Source organism: Amblyomma maculatum, chromosome 1, assembly GCF_055883805.1.
Source record: "Amblyomma maculatum isolate TAMU_Amacu chromosome 1, ASM5588380v1, whole genome shotgun sequence".
NCBI lineage: Eukaryota > Metazoa > Arthropoda > Arachnida > Ixodida > Ixodidae > Amblyomma > Amblyomma maculatum.
Window position 1 is genome coordinate 345,196,175 of NC_139344.1, and position 26,633 is coordinate 345,222,807.

Genomic DNA, 26,633 nt, shown 5'->3' on the forward strand with positions numbered 1-26,633 from the left:
AAAGAAAACGCGACTGTCTCTTTCTCGTGCGCAGCTTTTCGGCGTATATAAGACAACCTGCTTTGCCCTTTATTGCTTTTTTTATTTCTCTTCAGTAGGGACTGCATGCCGTGGGCTCGAATGCTGTCTTCCCACAGTGGCATTTTCGGGCCACTATGCGGTTGTAATCTGGCCATCTCGCTTATGGCGATATGATTCAGTATGGCTTCCTGGGGCCTCTGTTGTGGCCACTGTTGTTGCTCTGAAGGGTAATGGTCTCGGTAAGGCTTTTGTGTTTCGCGCTCTCTTAAAACCTCATTTCGGTGCGGGTGGGGCATCTAGAGCGGAGGATGTCACGTTCCGAGACTGCGGAAAGAAACAGGTGGTAGGTTGTCGGCACTATAGGACCAAAAATAGCTTTGCGTATTCCGGTCCGAATACTTTTCCTCTCACCTTGCGTATATAGGCGTCATGGCTGGGTTTTATATTTATTTTCTTCCAGGTTTACACAGATTTTGTGCTTCACTGATAGATAAACCTGCGATCGGGAATACTAAAATGTTTGAGAAAACGTAAAAGAGGCACCAGAAGAACTGATGCATCTACATGAGCTTATAAGTAGTTGGCGCACTTACATCCTTTTTCTCAGAAATACTTAAACGGGCACAGATATAGCTTTATTAAGTCCTTTTACAGCTTCGCACGCGAGGTTATAGCAATTATGCTGTTACGGTTGGATGTGTCTTCAAGTATCCGGTGAAAGTGGGATTACCCGCTATCAGATGAATTCAGCGAGCTAAGTGTGTACAGAGGTGTCACTGGGTAAACGTCACGCTAACGAGTGGTGGCGGGGAACAGATTTAGAACGCCGGTTTATTTAATGCGCTAAGCTAACACAAAGGCAATGACAATGCTGCCTTGCCTACGCTGACATTATGTTTCCAGTTCCCGGCATCCTGTAAGAAATAACAGAAATTACTAACCAACGGAAGAGGTAATTTTGTTTTTGTTTTTGTTTACTCACTGGCATTCAGCTGTCGTCAAACCACGCCAGAATCAAGCCTGATTCGTAGCGCTCAATCGCACCAGGCGGCGTGTGGACAATTGATGGGCCACAGCGCCGCATGGCATGGTGGTATGGTGGTATAGGGGCATGGTGGTGTGTCCTGACTCCTGAGCATACAGCGTTTCCGTTCAGGATAAGCACACTCCGCCCTTTGGTGTAAAAGTTTGAACGCTGCGCATACTATTTTTCAAGGCGGTGTTTTCGTCTATCTGGGCCGAAGGGCCGTCCAGTAGAGTTCGAAGGCATCGAGACATTATTTGGGAAGACTTTCAAATTTTGTAAATTTTGCGCGTCTATACCAGAGCTACAATTTCTGTCAAAAGTGAAGGACTCAGGGGGTCTGTTTTTGAATCACTTCGTGCGGCTTGTAATGCATTTCCAATGTTCCGAATCTCTTGACAGTAAGATTTTTTGTCCTACCATATCCAATGAGAAGGACCTCTACTAATGCTAAATCAGCACCACTACACAGCTCAGAAGCAGACCTCCTGGGCTCTACACCTTTAACAAAGTCTGTACATATACACAAACGGTCCCTCTGACACCAGAACAGCGTGCGGGACACTACAGCGTTCCTCCTAAAGGCCGGAGGAGGTTTGCGGCTGACGTCGTTTTCTCGAAGCACGTCTTCGACAGACCCTAGCTGAGAGCGCAAGTGTGGTGGCTGTGGGCGAAGAACAACTTATCGCGGAAGCTGCCCCGCCCAGGTTCACCGAAGCGCCGTTGTCCTTTATCACCCTCCATCGCGTTGCTGCCACGTTCTAAAGCGGCGACGTCGTTGGCGGCGTTGACGTTGCCGAGCTCCAGCGAGTGTTCGAGGGGCGCCCTTTATCGGCAGGTATGGCGCGGTGGATTCTTGCTTGTAGTCTACTGCTGTGGGGATGGCAACAGCAGTTGGCGTCGCCGCCCATGAACGAACGGCCTGCCGACACTCGGTTGTTCTCCGGTGTATCGTGGGGCGCAGAGCGCATTTCAATGAGCCTCGCGTGCGTTTTCCAAGAGGAGATTGAGGGAGAGCGGGTCACTATGGCGGAAGGCAGATAGCCCTACTAGCGTGCAGCTGCCTATAAGAGAAAGATATATCAGAGATGAAAAGGCAGTAAACAGAAATATACAGAAACGAGGACATAAATACAAAGAGAAAAATAATAATAAAAAACGAGTGTAACGAAAAGAACGGAAGTTGTCGCATGGTTGCTGTTTTGTTTTGCCCCGTACATTGGCAATCACTTATTGTGAGCTTTCCCTAGGAATTAACGTTTGAAAATTCTGACGGATAAATCGATTTATATTTTAACTTCCGTGCATTGAAGTTTCTGGCCGGAAAGGTATCTCTGAAGGAATGTTGTGCGCTTTCGAACTATACAGGGAAAAGAGCGATCATAAACTAAAATATGTAGACTTCTCTCCCAGTGATGGTTACTCTCACTAATTGCGTACCAAGGACCTATAGAGTGCCAAGTACCTTCTAAATGTAATTGATTGCCGCAGGCAATTAGTGCCCCAGAAAAGTAAAAGAAAATTACAGAACTCTAATTGATTACTATTGCATGACTTTACTTTGAATTTTATTACCATAACACAGGCTCACCCTATAACTGAAATTAACCAGTGCGGCAAGATTAACATTTTTTTTAAACGTTGTTAATCTTCAGCAGTCCTTTTTCAAAGTTGTCGCCCGTGAATTAGCCGCTACTTTGCACAACCTCCCATTGTAGTTTTATAAAAGTAATAATGGTCGTTACAATTTATTCGCTGCATACATTTCACCTAACCACTCCGTGCAACTGCTAATAAATCGAAACAGATATATAGAGCGCCACAATAAATCGAACGATAGGCTTATCTTGACTAGTTGTTTTAATTTACCAAGTACAGAATGGACTGCGTTTTGATATCCTACTTACATCATTGAACAAATTATGCTTGATATTTCCATTGCCTTTGACCTGTTTCATGTAGTTAGTTATTTTGCTAGAGTTTACAATGGTTCAGGCTCAATCATTGACGTGTTTTCGAGCGCAGACCTTTGGCGCCCGTTCCTGCCTTTCGCGGCGTCGCCGGTGTCCCTCCGTAACCAACTCCACACCGGGAATCGAACCTCCACACCTTGGATCCCCAGCCGAGCGCTTAAAGCAACTGAGTTAGTGGTTTACAGGAAAGGAAAGGACCAGTATATGTCACTCGCGGACGAGGAACTAGTTGGTATGGAATATGTGTGAAAAATAAAAAGATGTCTGTAATTATACATACATGTCTTGGTCGAATTCTTTGCCTCAATCTGTCGAAAAACTGAAACAGATGATGGATGAGCTGCGCTGAAATTTCGGATTAGGAAATAACGTAATCACCGGTAATTTTATTTTTGTAAATTGTGCTGTCAAGAGAAACATCAAATTTTATGTAATGATAAGTATTTCAGATCACAGAGCCGCTCTACTCACATATATAAATGCAAACGTTCATCGCGAAGATACTGTTTTTTTTTTTTTTTTTTTGCGCACATGATCAATCGCATGTCAATACGCTTGAAATCCATTATGACTCATTCAGAAATTGCAATGGCAATGACCTATGCTTATTTTCAATGGTTTCGTCTTTCACTGCATTGAACGATTTGTTCCAAAAATTACAACAAAGTTTTAAAAATGTAACCTGAGAGTCACATGAGACATTACGCTCACGACGAAAGCTAGAAAGAATGAATAAATACTAAAAACACTGGAAACTGTTTCCAAACAACCAGTGATAAAAAAAAAAAAAAAAGACTAAAGCGGCGGATTTCCCACGACAAGCTACCTTGCTACAATAAAACGTCCAGTAAGAAATTCTGGAGATACATAACTATAGCCTCACGATCATATGATATATATTTAAAGAAAATATCATGTGTGAACATGATGACGCTCTGGTGTGCACGGTCTTCAAATATTATTTCAGAGCGGTATTAACGCAGAATGACTCTCCTTTCCTTCGTATTCAAGGAATTTGCTCTCAATTCGAGATCTCGCGAATTCCGAGGCAGATAATTTCTATTTATTGTTGAAGAAAAAAAAACATTCCCGGACCAGATGGCGTTCCCAATGTCTTCATGAAGTGTTATGCCGAGTGATGCTTCACGTATTCATGGATCTTGTTGACAAGTCATTAAAAAAGGACACTTTACCGGATGACTGGAGAAGTGCCAGAATTAAACCAGTTCATAAAATTAGAGAGAAAGTATCTATTCTGAACTTCAGTCCGATATGATTAGCCACTCCTACAAAGATTTAGAATACAATATTCAAAAACATTAAGCGGAATTTTTTTGAAAACGAGTTTCTGTAACTAATCCACCAGTACGGCTTTAATCGAGAATTTTCCACCGCCACTCAGCTATTACAAACTATACGATTTTACGCAGACAATATATGAACAAAACATGAAGGGTGCTGTATTTATGGTGTTTTTTTTTTCTCGTTTTATAATGTTTCACATAAAAAGCTTCTTTAAAAACTTGGAAATGAAATAAACATTGCCAAATTACTCGCACGGAATTCTGCTTATTTGAGAAATCATCAGCCAACTGCAAAAATGTCTGTGTATACATGCGAATTAATTTCTCTCACAGGGACTTCATCATTGTTTGCATTTATGCTTAATTTGTGCTATTTATTCTTTTGACTTCAGACAAAAATGAAAAAGAATCTTCCCTATAAGAAATATGCTGGATCAACATATACCAATGGAAAATAGCGTGACTTCTGAAGACCATATTCTAGAGGTTGTGAATTCCAACTTCCAAGCATTCTTTTTCATCTATACAGGCCTGCCTTTATGAGATCTTTTGCAAAAGTAAAATGGTCAGCTTGTGTCAGAGCCCCAGGCAATGAATACCGTCGATTTTATTGACCGGCACCGTTAAAGCAAATAAACTAAATAGGTTGAAATAGGTACAATGTACAGAACTTCGCGGTCAGACATATTTTACACTAGTACAGTGAGAATATTGACAATAAAGTCCGCTCTGTCTTTGTGTTTTGCTATCACTACGCACAGCGCCCAATATGAAGGGAACTGCAGATCCCTGAAGTGCCCGGCTGCGCTAGCACTCTCGAGCTAAGAGAAGTGGTTACTTACTAGCTAAATTTATTGCAAACTTCTTGTCTATATAGAATGTCAAGTGTGCTAACAAGATTCTTGCGGTAAATCTATCCATGCAGCAAGTAGCGACATGTAGTGCCCCCCGACATACATGCACACATGCCAGGAGGCATTACATACCTGACCACGCGGTTTGAACGATACACTTGAATTATCCAATCAAAAATCTAAGTATATGAAAAGAAAGCGAAAGTGCCCAAACTCACAAATCCCAATTATGTCCAGGTTCTTACGTCATTATATATGCATGCATGGGTTCGAACTCCTCCCATCTCTTCCCCTCTCCCTTCATCAGACTGATAGGCCACCTTTTAACCTTTGTAATTCCACGCGGATATGTTTTGCAGGACTTTAAGAAAAAGAGAGCGAGGGAAGTCTAGTGCGTTTAAGTGCACTCGCTGAAGATGTGCTGCTGACCTTGAAGTGGTCGCTCCACCGGTCGTCAAGCTACCGGTTTTAAGTCTCGAGGGCTTCTGCACAAACAGAATGAGGAGGATCAATTCTCGTCCTTGGCTACCCATGGCACGTACAGCTATAAAACGGATGGCAGCATCCGTCTGTGCTATAGCTTACACGACATGCATTACCCGGCAGCAGAAATTGAGTCCGCAGCGGCTGCTACTCAATAGGCAGTGGCACATTGCCGCACCCCTAGCACCTCGTCGGCATCACAAAGGACGAGCTACATGAGCTTACTGATATACCGGCCAAAGTCGACAACTAAAAGAACGCAAAAAAAGAGAGAAAATTGATAGCCTGATGTATGCTGCATAAGCTCGTTAAGCACGTTGGTAACGTATTTGAACAACGATGGTTGTGAAGCGTGCAGATTTGTAGACACCATCAGATTAAACAACACTAAATTACAGTCGTTATTATGCTAGACACATGGCTGCCGGTTTAAAATTCAGCGAATGGAACAGATATACATATATTAATGGGACGATTAGTAGATCTTTTCGTGTATCGCTGTGGGGCAATGTGTCCTTTCGCTGTACCTGAGATCTTCTCAATGAGCGACATTTCTACGGGATAAAAATAGCCAACTCGAGTATGAACATGGTGTATGGACGTGCTAAGTATAGCTCCATTAGGAACAGAAGTTTCTCCCCTTCAGCTTATACGTTTTTTTTTGTTTCATTTCAATAAAGCAGCCATTTGTATACTCAGTTCTAGATGAAATGCATAATATATCACTACTTTGATAAGTGCTTACACAAGGTCTCCAGGATAGGAAAGCAGGGATATTTTTTACGAAAAAAAGAAAGTTCAATGGCAAGAGCAATGCACCATCCATAGCCTAAACGTTGAAATGTCTGAGGTTGGTTGGTTTGGTTGGTTTGTGGGGTTTAACGTCCCAAAGCAACTCAGGCTATGAGAGACGCCGTAGTGGAGGACTCCGGTAATTTCGACCACCTGGGGTTCTTTAACGTGCACTGACATCGCACAGCACACGGGCGTCTTGCTTTTCGCCTCCATCGAAAAGCTGCCGCCGAGGCCGGGATTCGATCCCGCGTCCTTGGGAGCAGTAGTCGAGCGCCGTAACCACTGCGCCACCCCGGCGGGGTGAAATGTCTGAGGGAACAAAGCCTTATAGACACACTGAAGCTGAACAATTCCGATAATAATCAAAACCATGTATTTATTCATTAGTTGCACGAAGCTAAACAGAATCCTACACGTTCTAGAAATGTACAAGCAAAAAGTAAACTCAGAATGCAGACGCAAGTCTCATGACATGTTTGGTGATGAACGTCTTAAAGGGTAACCTGTCTCGAACGCAGCAATAGAGGCGATGACAATTGCTCCGAGCTTGCGAGATTGGGCTGCGCGTTTACGCAAACGATGAAGTTTACTGTGAAAGCAACTGGCCGAAATATTTTTACGTACGGTTCCGCTTTTCTGCGTTGCTGCTCCATTTCAAAACCCCTGAAGTGAGCCAGAAGAACTAACGCTGGAGGAACTGATGGTTGCACTGATACGTGCAGATAAGCGGTGTCTAATAATTGAAAAATACTTATTCATTTATTCACAATTATTTATGCAGGAAATGATGAGAACTGGTGACGTTTTCGCAGAATGAAGGGTGACGAAAAAGCCGCAGGAGTTTAAAAAAACTGTCACAACCGTGCTAAAGTAAGAACAAATACAGCTACAACTTAAACGTGCCTGCTTCATGAAGTCATTGGGACCGCCACTGGGCACTGTAACAAAATTAAGCTTTGGTAGAAACTTTGAGCAAATGAACAGTTCCAAGACGACAGTCGCCATCAGATACTGTAGTGACCATGGTCCAAAAGACAGGTCTAGAGCCAATGCCTTAGTTACCCTTTAATTTCTCACAACGCTTTGTTTTTTGCTTCTACAGCTTTTCGGAGGAAAACCTGTCTTTTAAGTGCAACGTACTTTCACGCGAAGGTCTCCCGCCAGGAACTGCGCACGTGGCGTGCCACTGCACAGCATGCTACGGTACAAGGAAAACAACCTCTATGACAGTATGCTTAGTCACCGATTGAAGTAGAGAAGAAGAAAGAGCCCCCCCCACCCCCCCCCCCCACCCCCCTTTTATACATTAATAGTCGTTATTGGTTGCTTGAGGAATTTTTCTGTTTCCTAGAATTTCCACGCATTTTTTATCATTTAGAAACGTTTTGGACTTGTTCGGAAGCGAGGAAAGATTCATGCTGTAAAACCTTTATTAAAAGAGCGAAATAATGTTCAAAACGTGGCCAAAGAACTTTTGCAGTTCGTAAACATGAACGTGTATATAAAGCTTGATCAGATGTTGAGGGAAATCCTACAGATGAAATCGATTTGCAATTTGTGAAGATCTGTTCAGGAACAAAGTAGCTGAGCTTTTATATCGTTCTGCGTTGTTGTTTTCGTATGTTGAAGAAGGAATAACTGTAAAAACAGGCGGACGTCTAGCTGCCATGAGGCTGTGGAACTGCTGGGCTCGTCGTATGGTCCGTGCCAGTCTCTTGGCAGTTCTAAGTGAAATCACGGGCTTAAAAGCACCTTCCATTACTCCCCACAATACTGTCGGATTAAGCTTCCCGCTGCTATGCGGTTTGTGCGGTTGGTGCTGTTTAGATACAACTGGTGAGCGGTGTACCTGCTTGGATGCCGACAACGAATGCTGAGTATACTCCTGTAGTAAAAGTGCGTTCTAGCAAGCAGGATTACACTCAGTGGAATTTGCCTGTATTCTACGAAATGGACACACCTGTGCTAGAGCTTGAAGCATCGCCGCCATTTGAGACGAGGCTGTCGCACGCTCTAACAGAAAATACATCTGCACTTTCTTTTCCCTTTTTTTCTCAGGTCCGGCGGTGGCGACTCACGCCCGGCTGACGCCGACGCCGCAACGGCTGCTGTTCGCGTACGCGAGCACACCCATTCCATGAAAGGAAAAAAGAAAAGGACCTCTCAGTTCTTGGAACCGAGCCATGGCCCGCTGGCAGCGACAGCAGCCCCAAGGCGTCGCCAGGGTCTTGGGCGACTCTCTTTATCTCTCGCCAGTCGCAGCTCGGTTCCGTGCGTGCGCCACGCGTTGCTCGCAAACGGAACACGCTGGCTGGACGACCGGACTTTGACGACGATCACGGTGGCCGCGGCGACGGACGACATCGGCTGACGTTGGCGGCAGCAGGATAACGACACCAACGGCGGTGGCGACGACGTTGCGACGACTATGTGGCGACTCGTAGCGAGACTAGTCCGCTCTTTATTTCTTTCACTCTTTTTTTTTTACCTCCAAACTCCTGTGTCTTTCCACTCAGCTGTTTGCTTGGTGTTGTACACGTTTCGTCTCAGGAATGCTTGTATGTCTCCTTCCCTCCCCCTCCGTCTCTACCGTCGCATCAGCACGACTGGCGCGATGGCGCCTCGAGCGCTGCCCTTGAGAAGCGCCGGGTTCCGTACGTGCTCGCAACCACCCGCCGCCCTTCGTCCCCTATACCAGAGGATACCAAGGTCGGTCCACAAGCCCGCAGCAGACACAGATTAATGGTACTTGGCAGGCGGCCCGCGGTTGCGCTAGTTTTCTCTCTTTTGCTCCATGCCAGCCAAAGTGGTTGGTGTGTGTCCGTGTGCGCATGAGTCCTCTTTTAGATCATTCGCAGCGAAAAATAAAAAAAAAAAGAACGTGTTGCGTGTCCACCCTCACAGGTTTCGTTGCCCATGCTACCTCCGCGGCCATATATATACTTGCTGCCGCAAAAGGCACCGGGTACCGATGGCCAGACCTAACAAGGTTCGAGGGCGGGGACCACCTGCTACATCACCGCGGGCTGCCCTCGGAGACACTTTTGTGTGGCCTCTAAAGGCATAGTAGAGGCTACAGTCCGCACACATTATCGAGGGGCGCGCCACAATGTTTAGGACTTCCTTCAAGACGTGAAAACAAGACTTCGTTGACAGCACGTCTGTCGGCAGCGCGCACTTGTCGTTTGCTCCAGCGTTGCGTAAGAGCATTGTTTGCGTGGGCAGTCAAACGCACGAAAGGGTGACCGTGACGCAAACGCTTGGAAACGATTTCGACGGAAATTCTTGATTGTTTGCCCTTCATATTGAAGGCGGCCATCTGTGACTATACTCTGCTAATGTTTCCCTAGGAATTGAGATGGGGGGGCTTGCCAAAATTTTAGGAGCAGGGGGTGGGGACGGATTTTGAGGGTACAGGAAAGAAAGTGGTTATTTTTTATAGTTACCAGTGTAAACAAATTGTTTTAGCTAATGGGTGCCTTAAGAGAAACAAGTGGGAGGATAGAGAAATCACTTGTCTGTTTAGTGAGCTCGTACACTTGGTCCGTTTGGAAGGAGTGTTCCTTATCGTGAAATACTCAAGCAGCTTATCACCCGGAACTACGGATGACGTGAAAACAGAGCCTACAAGAGTGTCTACGATTCGAGGGAGCCTCAGGCTGAGAGATATTCGTCAAACGCCGGAGACAGTGTAATTTGCGCACAAAAAGAGTTGACCCTGCGCCCAGTGAAGCCCTTTCCCTCGAAAGGTTTGCCCTCTTCGCGTGCTGTTAACGCCTCTGTCGTTGAGCGCACTCATCTTAACCCAGAGCCTTTCTTGTGACACCATGTGTGCTTGACCGAGAAATGCAGAGATGGAGCGACAAGTTGTAAAACGACGAAGCTGCACCGTAGGAATGACATATACTGCGTCATTGCTAGTCAGTATTGGAAGGAGTTATCTACCTGCCTCTGCCGGAAATTCTTAATTTTTTTTTTGTCTGCATATTGGCCCTTCTATGTAACAAGTCATGATCCAATGAAGACAGAAAAACATGCCTAAGACTTTCAGCTACAAAACTACCGGACAGCCTCTCGCAACTGCTTCCGCGATCACGTACCTAATTATATGACTGTTGAGACGTTAAAGACAGTCCGTGCTTAAAGGCCATTCATTTAGTGACGGGATTGTTATGAATCTGTTCCTAATCTATAAGGTTGACAGAGAAGATGAGAAATACGTTCCCTTACGCATTCCCTCTCCCATCCAAATACACCTGCCTTGCATAGGCCTCCTCCCTACCTTGTCTCGCCGTTTCCGACTCGGTCTTTTCTCTCGATTCTTTTTCTTCGGCGTGGCAACCTAGAGCCGCGGCAGGTCTTCGGTCATCCTGTCGTGTCACGTACCGGGCCCTGTGCACAGGGAACGCCAGAGACAATGCGTGGCTAATTTAGAGGAGTCCGCTGTGGAGGCCCCGAAATGGATCTGTCGAACAGGTTTGTCACGCGTGACTGCTTTACCGCGAGTCCTTACGAGCATTGGCAGCGAAGGATCATCGTTTACTCAACGAAGCCCGGCCGGCCGCTATTCGTGTCTCGCGAAGCGAGGTCTTGGGAACGCCGCACTTGCCTTTTGTGCTAGCTTCAGCCTTCGCAAACTGACCGAGCGAATGCTCGAGCGGCTATAGACATCAGCGAGTAGGCGTTCGGGCCGCTCTGTGCCTGGCCAACTAGCTTCCATCGGAGAAACACGACCCGTGAAATGCGACTGGACGGTCTGCCTCTTTATTGTGTTGCGCTGAGAATGTAGAATGGATTGTAAAAAAGCTATTGTTCGCTCAGTAACTTGCGAGCTGCTCGCAATAACCAGCAGGTCCTAAGGTAGAAAATGTAATAGAGACAGAATGGAGTCACGTTCGAATGCGGGAGGGCACCTTTCCCGCGAATGGTTCACTCTTTGGTGGTTCGATCCCGTATAACTGAGTGCCTATAAATTGAAAGCACTCCGTCAGCACTCTGAGCGAGTAGACTATGAAAAAAAAAAAAAAAAAAAACGGCGCTTTTTAGATACATGTCGTTTAGCTCGTCGTACCTATGGTCAACGTCGTCCACGTCTTTGCACGCAATCCAGTATTAAATTTGCAAAATTTAAGTGCACGTTTCGCAGACTTAATCAAGAAGTCGTGTTGCGGAAGCCTGTCAACTTGTCAGTTTTGCGAAACAATGCAGGAGTGTACAGTTTAAAATAGCATGTGTCAAAGGATGCCATCTTGCAAAAATGTTGTGACAGCAAATGCTAGTTCAATTTGACGGCTCTAAACCTATCACAGCCAAGTTATTCCTATGAAATCAGTTAATAACTAACATCGATCAACCGATTGACGGTGAAGCACTAATGAAGGTAAGTTGATATTGCATTGACTTTCTTATAGGAATATATAAGCAGTATTCTTTTTACGGAGTTAAAAAAGAGACATAAAAAGAAACCATAAAAATTTTGCAACTATTCTCGACGAAATAGAGAAATAGACCGATTTCTGTTCATTATAACCAACAATTGAACCCCAACAGCGATAACTGCGTCCGGGTATGAGTAGATGATACATATAGGGTCATGCCGAAACAAGTTTTAGTGTGAATAATAAAAAAGGTTAAAACAAAAACATTCCACTTCAATATCGTGCCGTTCACTGAGGTGTATAAAACTATTGTAGTCTCCTGATATCTCCCCTGTTATCTCGCTCACAATAGCTGCCCGCGACTACACGAGTTGAGATTATTTGGGCTTCACGTACTCACGAGGAGGACTTAAATTTCTTTTTCATAGCAATATAGCTTCTCTTTTTGCACTGGCGATAATTGTCACCGGATAATTCCAGAAAGCTACAGCCCTGCATACTCTACACTTTTCCATGGCAGTAGAAGCTCTCATTTTACCTCATTGCAGAAAAAGCAGAAGAAATGAAAGTATCAGTGGGTGTGGTGATACCGTGAGCTACCGGGCACAAGCTGGCCCTATATTTACTCAGACCGCCCTGAATGTACCTGTTTGTTCGACACTGCGATAGTGGAATCCTCTTATCAAACGAACATATCAAAACGAACATAAACGCGAATATATCGGTTCCCATACATTTAGTGTGTTGCCTGCGTATAGGCTTCCGTTTCTTACACTGTTGTATTATCTTTCACACCAAAAGACAAACGAACAGTAATGTATATGGTATAACAACAGTTATAAGAACGAGGAGAGTCTATAGTGAGCCTTGCAGAACTGCAGGCGCTTGGTTTTTGTAAACTCTTTTAAGAGTAACTTCAAATACCCTGCCTTTACCGAATGCGAGAGGTAGAATAGAAGGCCCGAAACAGATGCGTCAATTCCAACCCTTGCTAATAAACGTGTCAAAGGCCCCTTTCAGTAACCAACAAGCAGCACTGGTAAAGCCTGTACAACCAATGTTTGCTTTAAATACGTTCCTTGCACGGGGCGCTTGCCTTTTAAAACTTCCGCCAACTAATCGATCCGAGTCCGCAAACTATATGTAGCTATAGTTCAAGTTCTGGGGCAAATTCGGCTGTATTGTGCTCGCAAGATGGTGCGGGCAGGGCAATTTATTTACATCCCAAACTAACTAATGTCCAGTGCTGGGAATAATCTTAATACAGCTCAGTTTTCAGCAAGCAACTCCGCTACTAATAAATTCTTCTGCCTTGTGTAGCGGGTGCATTCGCATTTACAGAGAACTTAATGCAATTTTCAGTTTTACAATGCAGTTTACAGAGCCATTCTAACGCACTGTCTTTTACTGTCCTAATGTATGCACACAACGCTTGACCAAAGACACCTTAATCGGGCGACATAAATTTTGTTCTTGATGCTGTGGCCAAGGAATATATATTGAGTTCCCAACTATCTGAGCAAAGGTAACTGGCTGGTATATATTACCCAGTTAGTATAAATTACCTGCATACCCGAGCAACGCATCGCTTCCGGTCACATAATATCGCGTGCCTAGGTCCCACTCGGGCATTTCAGTACCATGCTTCTCTTCGGACACACATCCTTCTGTCCTGGGCCGGTGACCGCGAACACAGCGCCAACTTCGAAGCGTAATGAGCGACGTCAAGTGCGGTCAGCGTCGCAGTCGTCATCTCCATTCCTCATCCGAAACCAAGCCGTTGGCTGGGACGGCGGCTCTGTCACCGCAAAAGGAAGAATCCCCCCCCCCCCCCCCTCCCTCCTTCCAATACCATCCGCCAGGACGATACATAGTAGTATATATGTGAGCGCCCCTCCTTTTCTCACGCTATGCCCAGCGGGACGAGCCGCTCATCGTGTGTGTCTGTCTGTGTCTATACGCTTTGAAGAGCGCGGCGTCGGTAACACTTGGCGGTGTGATCAATCGCTTTATTATGCGCGCGTAGACCCCCCCGGTGAAGATGCGGCCCTGTCTTCCCTTGGATGCCCTGCCGCCCGCGATCTGAATGACAAAGTAGCCTCCGCACGCACGCGCGCGCGCCTCAGAAAGAGACGCGTCTACGAAGCAGCCCTGTGCGGCTGCGCGAGGATGTGTGAGTGTGCGTTCGGCGCCTGCACACGCACGATATGCGCATACGTTGAGAGCTTTCATTCAGGAAGCCAACCGACTCCTGCCTGGTGGGGGTTCATGAACGCGTAATGACGCGGGGACTTCCGTACATCTTGTTCGCTCCATGATGTGTGTGAGGCTATACGCATCCGTACGTGCCAGCGAAGCCGTGTCGAACTATAGTGTGCGGCGAGTCATATGCACGGGATTAGGCCTTGATTTTTTTTTTCTTTTTTTCTAAACCTGCAATTGTGCATCGCTGAAAGCTTCAGAACAGCACCCATTTCCCACGACTTCCGTCTGGGCTCAGCCGAGTAAAGACGACCGAGAGAAATGTAAACTTTACTGGGGGATCACTCACATGTTCCGGGTCTGGTCTGGAACCAAGCACGAGACAGGTAAACATTTTCCGAGAATTAATGAGATCAGCTGTGCTCATCTATACTCCGTCCAGCGCTGTTATCACATTCTTGCAATGCGAAAACACTAGAAGCGTCATGCTCGCAGGTGAAAACTGCTCGTGCGGAGGGACAAACGCAATTTTTAGACTTTTCGCGGACACGGGCTATGCTATATATAAGACACACGTCTTGTAAATTTTATATTAGCATGTGTGCACGCTATTTTTTGCATGAGTGCATAACTGCTAATTATTTTCTGATACGGAGTAGCCGGCTAGTTACAGCTGTGTTCAGATGTCATCAAGCCACCTCAGTTGATTTCGGCCACCAAGTCACAGGGAGCGACCATATATAGAACGCTTCAACTAAAGCGAAGCTAAAGATATCTACGAGGTGTGCACAAACGTCTTTGTGAAAGTGCGACGTAGTGACGTCGTCCTAGATAGAAAGATTACTACGTTTTAATAACAGAGAAGTTATCTTGACCCGAGTTTTTTATTATTACTATTTTTGTTTTGGTAAAAAGTCTACAAGTGTGTAGACAATGTTGTCCTTCAAGGCCGTTTTCAGGCTGCAACGCTCATCCACTCTGAGCGATATTCAAGGCGTCCTTTTCTATTTTTGCGGTGCGAGTTTGAATCGAGTGGCATAGCCTATGAAGACAAATTTCTGAGTGCCTTTTCGCTGCCGAGTGAAGAAAAAAAAAAAAAAGAAAGGTGGGGCGGAAGGGGGACTCGGGTGACGCCTAAGTTAAGTGTATGACGCGACAACTTTACTGCGTCCCTTTAGCAGCCTGAGGTCCTACCTGCATGTCATTTCACACATACGGACAAATGTTCTTATTTTGCTACAGTTTTGTGCTCCCAGCGATCGGTATGAGGCGGTCGCATATCATCATAATTATCATCAGCCAGACTATACCCACTGCAAGGCTAAGGCCTCTTCCCTTTTCCTCCAATTAACCCGGTCCTATGCTAGCTGCTTAACCTATATGCTGAGTGCATCATGAGGAACGCCGGTCTGGACGAGTCTTCAGGTGGAGTGAAGATTGCTTGGGAAACGTATTGAAGTGGAACTCAAGAGACTTCTGATGCGCGTACAAAAAGAGAGTGAGAAGTTTGGGCTTAAACTGAACATTAAAAAGACAAAGATCACGGCGTCTTGCCCTATCAAGTCCTGGAGCATCAAGGGACAAGAAGTGGAAGTTGTGACAGATTTTCTCTTCTTGGGCTCCAAGATTACCCCGGAAGGAGACTGCCGCCATAAAATTAGGAGACGCCTGCTTCTGGGAAAGAGAGCCATGGTTAGCCTTGACCGCCTATAGTAAAAAGCAGAGACATTAGTCTGCCAACCAAAATACGTATAACTCGTGCTATGGTCTTTCCAGTTGTGATGTATGGATGCGAGAGTTGGACTGTGAAGAAGGCTGACCGCCGAAGAATTGACGCGTTTGAATTGTGGTGCTGGCGGAGACCCTTGAGAGTTCCTTGGACGGCCAGAAGATCAAATCAGTCGATATTGTCGACCCTAAACCCTGACTGCTCATTGGAGGGTCAAATTCTAAAGTTAAAGCTCAGCTACTTTGGTCATCTGATAAGAAGAGAGGAGTCGCTGGAGAAAGATTTGATGTTGGGAAAGTTTGATGGTCACCGGAGAAGGGGTAGGCAGCGAACGCGATGGTTAGATGGCATCCTCGAGGCACTGCAGATGAAGTTATGTGATGTCAGGGAGATAGTGAGAGACCGGAAAACGTGGCGTGACATGGCCCATAGGGTCACGAAGAGTCGGACACGACTGAACGACTGAACTGAACTGATGCTAGCTGCATCTACTTGAATCCAGCAAACTTCTCAGCTTCATCCTTTAATTTAATTTTCTGCTGCACCTTGCTACGTTTGCCTTCCCTTGGAATTCGATTGGTTACTCTTAGAGACCATCGGTTGTCCTCCCTTCGCGCTACATGTCCTGCCCATGTCCATTTCTTATTCTTCTTAATGTCCATTAGAATGTCAGTAACTTGAGTTATTTCTCTGACCCATTCTACACGCTTCCTATCTTTTAACGTTACTCTTACACTTTTTGTTCCATGGGTATCTGCGTTGTCCTCACCTTAAGTAGAACCCTTATCGTTGACCTCCATGTTTCAGCCCCATAGGTGAGTACTGCAACTGTTTAACACTTTCTTCTTAAGCGATAGCAGTAAGCTGCTAGCCATAATATTTAGGTACCTTCTAAATGCACTCTATCCCAATCTTATTCTCCTAGTTATTTCCCTTTCGTGGTCTGGATCTGCGGTCACTACCTGTCCTATAGTAGACATATTCGCCTACCACTTCCAGCGCTTCGCTACCTATTTTAAACTGCTGTCCCATTCCCACGCTGTTTAACGTTACCGTAGTCTTCTGCATATTAATCTTCAGATCTACCATTCTGCTTCTCCTATCTAGGTCATTAAACATTAGTTGCAATCGGTCCCCCGAATTACTTAACAAGGCAATGTCATCAGCGAATCGCGGATTACTGAGCTATTCTCCATCGACCCTGATGCCTAACTGTTGCCATTCCATGTATTTGAATATACCCTCTGAGCAAGCTGTGGTGCTATAGGGAGATCATGTCCCCTTGTCTAACACCTTTCTTAATTGGAATTTTATCACTTTCTTCATGCTGATCTATGGTTGCTGCACATATAAAGGCCCTAAATATCCCACTGAACAAACGTTGCGAGATGGTCATAATATCTCCGGATATTATGCAACGGACAATGAAAACAAACTTAATTTGACTCCGCATTCTGTATACGATACCTCAATGCACTGCCATGTGTTGATGAGTCCTTATCTTTTTAACTGGATCACCCAGCCTCTGGAAAAGGCGCACGTTTGACCGACATTGTGAATCTGCTGTTTCTGCAAAGGACCACTTCTGTAGTATGATTGTTCACCTGAGGCAATTGTGTGCTCAGGCTGTATTCGAACCGTAGTGATGTGCTTTTAGTCATGTGCCCTACATTTCCTCTTGTTGACTCTGTTGACCTTATGTGTCCTATTGTGCATTGTGTTGTTATAGCGCTGTATTCATAATAATTTGTACATAGTTCATGTACATAGAACATTGTTTCAGTGCAATAAATATTATGTTGAAAAAAATAAATTCCGCAAAGCTCAAGGGGTAACGCGCCCTTCTCGCAACCCAAAGGGCATGGGCTCGAGTCCCGGCTCAACCATGGTGCCTTTTCAGTGCATTTTGCTTTACTTTCTTCAAATTCACTGCATAATAATGTCATATAGAATAACGTGACGACCTCCTGAACAATTGAACAGTGTGGCAACGTATTCACTGCACTGTTGTACTGTGTGATCTTTATGCGGTCTTTAATTACCCGCGAGAGCGGATGTTGTCCTGACGTTACGAACCATCAGCGAAACGGAATTATCGCAAGCGACGCGGGATACCGGACTTTTCACACAGTGATATCTATCCCGTCGCTGAAGAAGTCGTACCTGCAATTTTTACTCAGAACTGAAGATCAATAGCGTATTTATGCTTTATCCCTTTAATAACTGTCTTTAGCGATGCCGCAGGAAACAGCGGTATACAGAGGCAAGCAACAATCTGTCACGAATAATTTTTAGCAACACTGTACTAGACTTACATTTGCCTATGACACTGAAGAGTGCTTCTTTTTATTCCTGTGCTCCGCTTTGTTTCCTTCACTCCATCACACCAAAGGTGCGTGGCTTTGAGCTTCAGCAGGATGCATTCGAACGGGGTGCTCTGGAAGCATGCTTGACTGCCAACAAAGGTGTAGGTTAATAACGGACTGTACGCGAGCTCTGTGAGGCCTCTGCTAGCATATAGACAACCTACGAATGAGGTTATTCCTCGTGTACTAGTTACAGTGAAGATATCATCACGCATGATCATTTTCCAGTGCCAAGTTGACCTTGTGACAGAAACTGCCGAAGGCGTTTTCCGAAACGTGCGAGGGCATTACTCCACGCAAAGTGTGAAAAAGCCGATACATGAGTGAAGCCTCTTGCCAATCTCCCAAGAACAGCCACGTTCAATCACAGTAAACCAAGTGTACTCACCGTAAATCAGGGGTGGGCCATCGCTCCACTGCCCAAGATGACCAAGATCCTTCAGTTTTAAATGAACTTAACCCACTCCTGAAATTTGAGTCTATATGAGTCCCCCCCCCCCCCCCCCCCCTTCCTATGATTTATTTATTTAAATACCCTCAGGGCCCAAAGGCATTACAGAGATCCATTAAAGATAGCCATTACAGAGGGGAGTGGGAATTACTACATTGCATAGCAACAACACAGGAAAAAAATGATATATTACACTTTAAATTAAATTAAATTAACCAGAGTTCAAAAACGACTTAGCCTACCCCGACAATTAGGTCGGAATTCATTTAATACGAAGGGACAGTTGAGATTTCAACGCTTTAGCACGAAACTACTCTGATTGGCGGAATCAAACTGTTTCTCTTCTTTTGTCGATATAATTTTTAAACTGCTCGCCGACGAACTATTTAAACAAGAACCAACTACAAAATGACTAACAATAAAAACGAATGGGCTAAATGTTCGCCTGATATACGTGCCTTAAGAAGCAACAAAAGCACTGTACTCTAAAAAAATTGCTCGGCTCTTCCTGGTACATATGCAGTTCCTCTGTCCAGGTGCGAGATTCTCCCTTAATTTTTCATTCTGGTATATCGTTGAGAAGTACGTGTTAAGAGCACTAAGATCTGCTTTGAGCTCCATCTCATGGTTTATTTTTTGTTCCTATCATTCTTTAGTATTAAAACTGAACTAAACCTAGTTACGAATGCAGGCAATCCATTGCTTATATATCGTGCTACCTTGCTTTCATTATTCAGGAGTCGAAAGGTGGTATGTTTGGCGGACAAACTAGACCTAAACTTTATTTTCTTTCTCCGACAAAAACAATGACAAAAACTTCCCCAGAGCGCCACAAAGTGTTCGCCTTTCGGGATCCTATAGGCACTCAACAGGCGTCGGCAACGACTTGCTGTTTTCGCGGACCATAACTAACCAACGGTAATCAGAAAAAAAAAGTATATAATAAGTAGCTTGCCGCCACAATGCCAAAGGCGCAGAAGGGAGGCGTTCTTGGGGCTGCATCACCGCTGTCAAGATGCCACGATGCCATCGAGGCAAAGGCAAAGCCGGCATGCGAGTCCAAGGCGCATTCGCGCCACAAGCCGTGACATAAACTTGGCCGCCATCGCTCGCGGCTCTAGACCGGACGCTGCATGCATATGGCGCTGGTGGACCGTCGGAGAGATCTTCAACAGTCCGGCACGGCCAGTACGTCGCCTATTCGCCACGGCCCTCGAGGAATAGTGGACTCCTCGTAGCGACCAGCGCAGCTGAGAGAGAGTAAACGTACGCTGCGGAGGCCCTGCATCCGCGCCAGGTGAAACATGGGACTCCTTCGCCGCGGCCATAACTCTGCGCCCTATCAGCGCGCCGAATCGGAATGCAAGCGGTCTCGTTTTCGGCGCGGCCCACTCGCAAAGGCGTCGTCTCTACACGAAGGCGGCGCGGGCCTTTGCGGACGGCGGCTTCTCGGTGAGCGTAACAACGCGCCACTGTCTGGATCTGTGCAACGCTGCTACGGGCTTCGGCGTGGCTTGCAAGAATTGTCAAAGGATTGCGCCCGACGGCGCATGCATTAGCGCACGGCTCTGACCGTTGGGGGTTATATTGGGACATCGGCGGCATGCCCGCGGTGCACGTCCGTGAACGGAGCGGCTGTACTAGAGTTGTTTCTCATGGTGTACCTCTAAGAGAGGTATCGTTTTGTAGCGAATGGTCGAAGGGATAGGACGCGTTACAGCACGTACCGTTCGCTTCAAGGTACACTGAGCTTTCGGGGCGGCAACGCACGTAGAGATTTGTTTCGAAGCAGATAATCAGGATCGGAAAAGATTGACTTGTAGACAAGCATGCTTATTAATCCACGACAAGTTAGATTTACATCGCCCTGGAATCCTGCCAGCAATCAATGAGTGAAATATTAGCCGTAATAATTGATAATCACATAAAATAAAGCAACACACACTTAACGCTTAGCGCACTTGACGGGTAGCCGCAAGACTTACTCATCTCGCTTCCACTCCGACAGTTGAGCGCTCCCTAAACTCAACGGGCGACAGACTCGCATAAGCTACGCGTCGCGCGTCCGGACCGGTGACGAAGGATCGCGTTATACCCGCCTCTTGGAGTCCGAACACGAAGGTAGGCCGCGCGACCGCCTCCGTCGCCGGGCCTCCGCAGGTGCGCGACGGATAATATATGTCGCTCTCGAGAGCCGAGGGCCGAAGCCAACCAGCGCTCGTTTCGCCTCCGCCAGCGACCACGAATATATGTCCCTCTGCCCGGCGCGCGTTACCCGCGCACACTCCCGCAGGGCCTCGGACAAGCGGCCATCGCCGCGGTCAATCTCGTTTACGTATGGCCGTGGGCTGGACAGTCGTCGCGGCTCCTTTTTTGTGCGTCTACCGCCACATCGTGGTCCCCATAAAAACCGTGCAGGTCTGAGCGGAAACGTGTCGTAGGCAGCCCAGACAGCGATCCCTTTGGAGCCTCGGTCGTCGTCTTCGTCGCGCAGAGCCGTTAGTCTGTCCTCCTTCTGCCGCCCGTCGCCGCCATATTCCTTTTGTCGCTTTTGTCCTGGCCGCTGTCGTGCTGACGAGCGGCCGAGGCGGCCTGTTTGATCATCTGACTCTCCCTCGCCCGCAAAAATAGCTTATACGTCGTATACGCGAGCAACACGTTGCAGCGCTGCGCGGCGCCTCAAAGGAAACCGCCAATAGAGACCTTTTGTTTCAAAGCACATTCGGAAGCTTCCGCTGGCTTATGTGCGCGACCTCGAGAAAGCGATACGCGACTGCGAGCCACGCCCAAGTGTAATGCGGAGTAACCCCTTTGTGTGAGAGCGCCTACCAACGCGGCTCTCTTCTCTTGAAGAAATTGCTCTTACGGAGAAGCCGGCGCTCCAAGATAATGTTATCGCGAGGAATAGTACCACCCTTTTCTTTTTGTTCCTAGTCCCCATGCTTGGTACTTTGACTGCTTGAAGGTTTTTATATAACAGCTGCCTGAGAGAAGTGACAAGTCTAGTATTCTTGTAAGAAAAATGTGCTAATGCGCCCTATACACAGGCAATGTCAGGCATGCATTAGTTATTACATTCTCAAGGCATAGGACATATGATAAGAATTTCATAACTTTATTAGTAATCTGAGCATCTCTGAAAGCTTCTATTACCAATTATACACTGCAGAATCAATGCAAACTTAGCGATCCGATGTCCCATCCTAAAGGCAAAATGCATCCAATAGAAAGTTGCGCCACAGGAGCACGATAGGAGATTAAGAGCACGATATCTCAGTTCACTAGTTTCTGCCAAGTGTCCACACTATATTTTTGTCCTGTCGAAGTAAGGAAGTGTTCAAAACAGACGCTATTCCCTCTTCATATATAGTTGTGCCAGCGTACGTGCAACTCTGATAAGTCAATGGCGTATTACACATATTTCGGAGCCGTCGTTTCAGTATATGCAGCTTTTTCACATAGGAATACATTGAAGGAAACTAAAACAAAGAACTATAAGACTGACCAGAGGGACAGCAAAAAAAAAAAAAAATCAACTTTGTTTCAGTGAGCAAGCTTAGAGAACCGCAGAGCGCTCAGATGCGCGCTAGTCAGTTATCTGAGCAATAATATCCGCTTAATTGGCCGAGCTTCACTTGAAGTCTAAGCGACAAACTTTGTACAAACACATACAGAATCAGAATGGCAACAAAAGAGAGGGAGAGGGAATCAATGTTGCCAAACAGGCCTGTCTCAGAAGCTCGCGACTTCCTGCGGCTACCGCACTTCCAGGTGATTGATTTCAGAAGCGTACAGTTTCAGCACGCTAGCCATGCATATGTATACGTTCGCACGCGCGACAGGAAGACATAAAGCCGTCGAGACGTCGAGTCGCCCAGCCGTCCAGCATACCGAGCGCGTCAACTGAGCCCTAGAGCAAAAGAAGGTCGCCCTGACTCTACTTAAACCCGCTGGAAAGCAATTACGAGTACGAAGAGGAATTAATGGCGAGCCGAAGACCCCTCTCACTTCTCCCCCTCCAACTCTCACGAGGCAGGCAGCGCGCCACAGCGGAAGATATACGAAGACGGATGGACTGGGCGCTCGCCAAGCGTCAGTTATACAGACACACATGCGTGGCAAGCTTGCATCCGTGTGTCGGTGTGCGCGTGTCTGCGTGTGTCTGATAGGGAGGGGGGGGGGGGGGGGGGGAGGTTGCTATAGCTATACGGTAGGGAGTCTTAATTCTATGTCGGCTTTATGCGGCACATGACTATGTCTACTGAAGGAAGACGGGGGAGATGCCGCGCTTGCAGGTCTCGTTGTGAACGCTTTCGGAGTCTTCTGGCTGAAAAACTTGTCCTCAAGACACGCTCAGCCCTGGAAGTCTATCGTGACGAGAATTTGAATATATATATATATATATATATATATATATATATATATATATATATATATATATATATATATATATATATATATATATATATATATATATATATAATATTAACGTAAACCTAACCTACTGCTGAATGAAAGAGGAGGATAAGAGGGACTAGTAGAGAAGAAGGTGAGGTAGCTGTCCGGGTGTGTTCGCACCGTGAAGATAAACTATATATGGCTGGAAAAAAGACGCGATCCTTGTTTACTTGGATTCATCACCGCTGGCTGATAACCAGATCGCTAGGACTCCTCTCATCGCAACCAAAAACTACAGTTTAGAAAAAGGAAACGTGGGCAAACACGTCAAACGCAGCAAACACCACCCAATAATGAACATGTAATGACGAGCCATGTCAGCGCTCAAGTTCGCAGAGCAATTATCTTGAGAGAATTGTTTATGTTTTTTGGAGGTAAGTGATCGGCAGCCAGCGAATGCGTCGCGCGGAGCTCTTCGTCCGAATCGCGGAGCTACTGTGTCTCGGGCACAGGTCAAGCGTGCGTGGGCATGGCAGGACAAGTGAGCTCTCTGGGCTACTCGCCTATTGAGAGAGCTAGAGGTCACCCGGTCTCTCCGTCCTCCCTCAACACATAATGATGTTTGCTACTGACGCTGGCCTCAAGCGGAGACACTGCTCGCCATGTCTCGCTAATGAAGTCCCGCCGGTTGGTGAGGGCCGTTTTATTTCACTCGAGCTTCTATGTACGGGTCAATCGAAGCGTCGTTCACTGTATACAAGCCGAACAGGGTTTAAAGCCTTTGTTTCTAAAAACAACAACAACAAAACAGCAATTCGACAGATATGAACCCTTGAAGATGATGCAATGATAGTCAACGGAGTTAATGCGCGCGCCAGCTGTGTTCCAGGTTCCAACGTTTACCCTGAGAAACTTTTTCCAGACTTTACACGGTCGTTTCTTATTGGGATCGCATTCATACGATCTGTGTTCACAACCATATTTGAGAGCCTTATTCATAAAACAAACAATAAAAAATTTTTTATCGTCACAGAAGATTTTCTGTAGCGTTCGGGAACCTGGTAATGTAGTAACAATTGAAATTCTCAAGGCATTAGCAGGATTTTCATTGCTATTTCGCACTCACCTGTGGCGTAGGAACCCATTCCTCGTCACAGTCAACGAATTACAAATATTATGGCCCACTATCTAGTTACGACTTTTTCATATTTTGCTACTGGAAGAGGCTTCTTCTTCTTCTTTTTCTTGTTTTTTTTTTTTTTTTGTTACGAACTTTGTTCTCGGTTCATTTCCCGATACAGTGAACGTAGCGCTAAATTCTCTGCCAACGAGACAGTGTATGAAGTCAATGATGTATCGAAGTTTTTATCCGTAAATTGCGCCTATAGAGGACCGCTGGCTTTGTATACCTTGTCGCGCTCACGTATTTGTGTCACTTAGATGATTTCAGTGCGCAAAACGGGGCTTATTAGAATGTTAATGCAAATCTTCGATCACTATACGTAAACTTGCCTGTGTGGCCCTAACGGCAAAATAAATAAATATTTTATGCCTGAAGAGTAGTGACTTGCTGCTTCTCCGCCATCCATGCAGCCATTCCCATTGCAGAGCATTTAATACAGGGAATTTTTATTTGACATGGAACATATAGCATTTTATTTTGCAGCACTGTAATCGTCACTCCAGATATCGGCTGTTCCTGCCAGCAGTGTGTAAAAGACTGTGCAAGGAACACAGAAATTTTAAATACCTGCCGCTCGAAACAACAGATATATGCCGATGCGCTTGAATAACAGATATTTGGGTGGTCATTAGCACCATCTTTAAGGGTATGATGCGATAGTGTTAATGGCTGCTTTCTGTGGCCTTCTCTTGCAGATCCACTCTCGCGTATATATTGTTACAGAAGAGGAAGAAGCGGGCAGTGGCGCGGACAGGAGCGCTCGCGCTGAGCCCGTCGCGATTCATTAAAATCATCTCACGGTCATCGAAAATCATCTCTGTTCTCTGGTCTTTGTGTCCATCGGCCTGCCACCCGGTAATCCCGTGCGGGGTACGACATCATCACTCGTCATCCTGGGCCGGAGCTTCGGCGCCCTGTGTCTTTTTGCGCCGTCGGCAGTGGGTACCTAGCTGGAACGAGGCATCGCCTGGCGGTTCCCCAGCCTGCCGGACCGATGCGACATCGCCATTCTCCACCCACGTCCAGTTCCCCTGCCCCTACCACAAGACACGACGAAGGCGAGACTGACCCGAGACGCCACTCGCACGACCACAAGACACAACTAGTGAGCAGATGACCCTGTGACCCCATTGACCCGATTTGCCAACAAAAGATCCCAAAGATTCCAACGACCCACGACGCCACCAAATAAGACCACATGACCCCTGTCCATGCCGTTCGGTGCGTGCCTGGGCCCATGTCACCGGATATTGGCGACCTGTGGCCCAAAAGCGTCCTGGGCCAGACTTCATCCGAGAATCATCGTGGTGGCAAGCCGTTGTCTCCTCCCCTCTTCTTCTTCTTCAGTCATCCAATCGCGCCCATCGTCATGCCATGGACTCAGCATGGACAAACTTCCTCGTCTACGATCGGGACGACCGCTCGGTGGTCCCGAGTAATGTTACGGACAAGGAAAAAGCGGGCAGTGGCGCGGGCAGGAGCCCTCGAGCTCTCCCGCGATTCATTGAACATCATCTCTCTGTTCTCTGTTCTTTATGTTCATCGGCTTGCCGCCTCGTAACTTTATATATATTGCTGCGAAGATCAAGATCGGCAGTGGCACGAGAGGAGCCCTCGCGCTAGGCCAGCCATTAAATCATCCTTCATCCTGTCGCCATGTTGTGCCGTCTTCTTGCTTGTCGCCACGTAACATTTTGATTGCAGGTGCGGCGAACGTCATTCCCAGCCTCCCTTTAGAGCATTGAAGCCATCCTTACGCCGGGACCATCGACCGAGAGCTCTGGGATATCGCCGCACAGCTTCGCCCCAGCCCTTCCTGCCCAGACCCGACCAGCCGAAACTACCGCCGCCCAGCCTCCAGCCCGGATCTGAAGAAAGGCGCACACATCAACTGACCAGAGACCAGATCAGAACAAAGACCATATGAATCCGAAGAACCGAAAGACAAGAACACGCCACACCCCGTCCCGCCCTGCAGCCCGACGCGACCTTGAGCCATCGGTCCCATGGCTGTTTTGGTGGTGGACGGCTGAAGAACTCCAGGGGAGGCTGATCACCCAAGCATCATCGTGGTCATCGTCATCGTGGCGGCAAGCGCATCGTTATCTTCAATCGTTCCTTGAACATCCTCACCGTCACATCACCATCGACGTCAACGAACCAATCGGGACGATCACTCGGTGGCCCCAGGAAGTGTTACGAAGAACAAGACCGGCAGTGGTGCCAGAGGAGCCCTCGCGCTAGGCCAGCAATTAAATCATCCTTCATCCTGTCGCCATTTTGTGCCGTCTTCTTGCTTGTCGCCACGTCTAAATATATATATATATATATATATATATATACGGTTCAGTGTGTGTGTGTGTGTGTGTGTGTGTGTGTGTGTGTGTGTGTGTGTGTGTGTGTGTGTGTGTGTGTGTGTGTGTGTGTGTGTGTGTGTGTGTGTGTGTGTGTGTGTGTGTGTGTGTGTGTGTG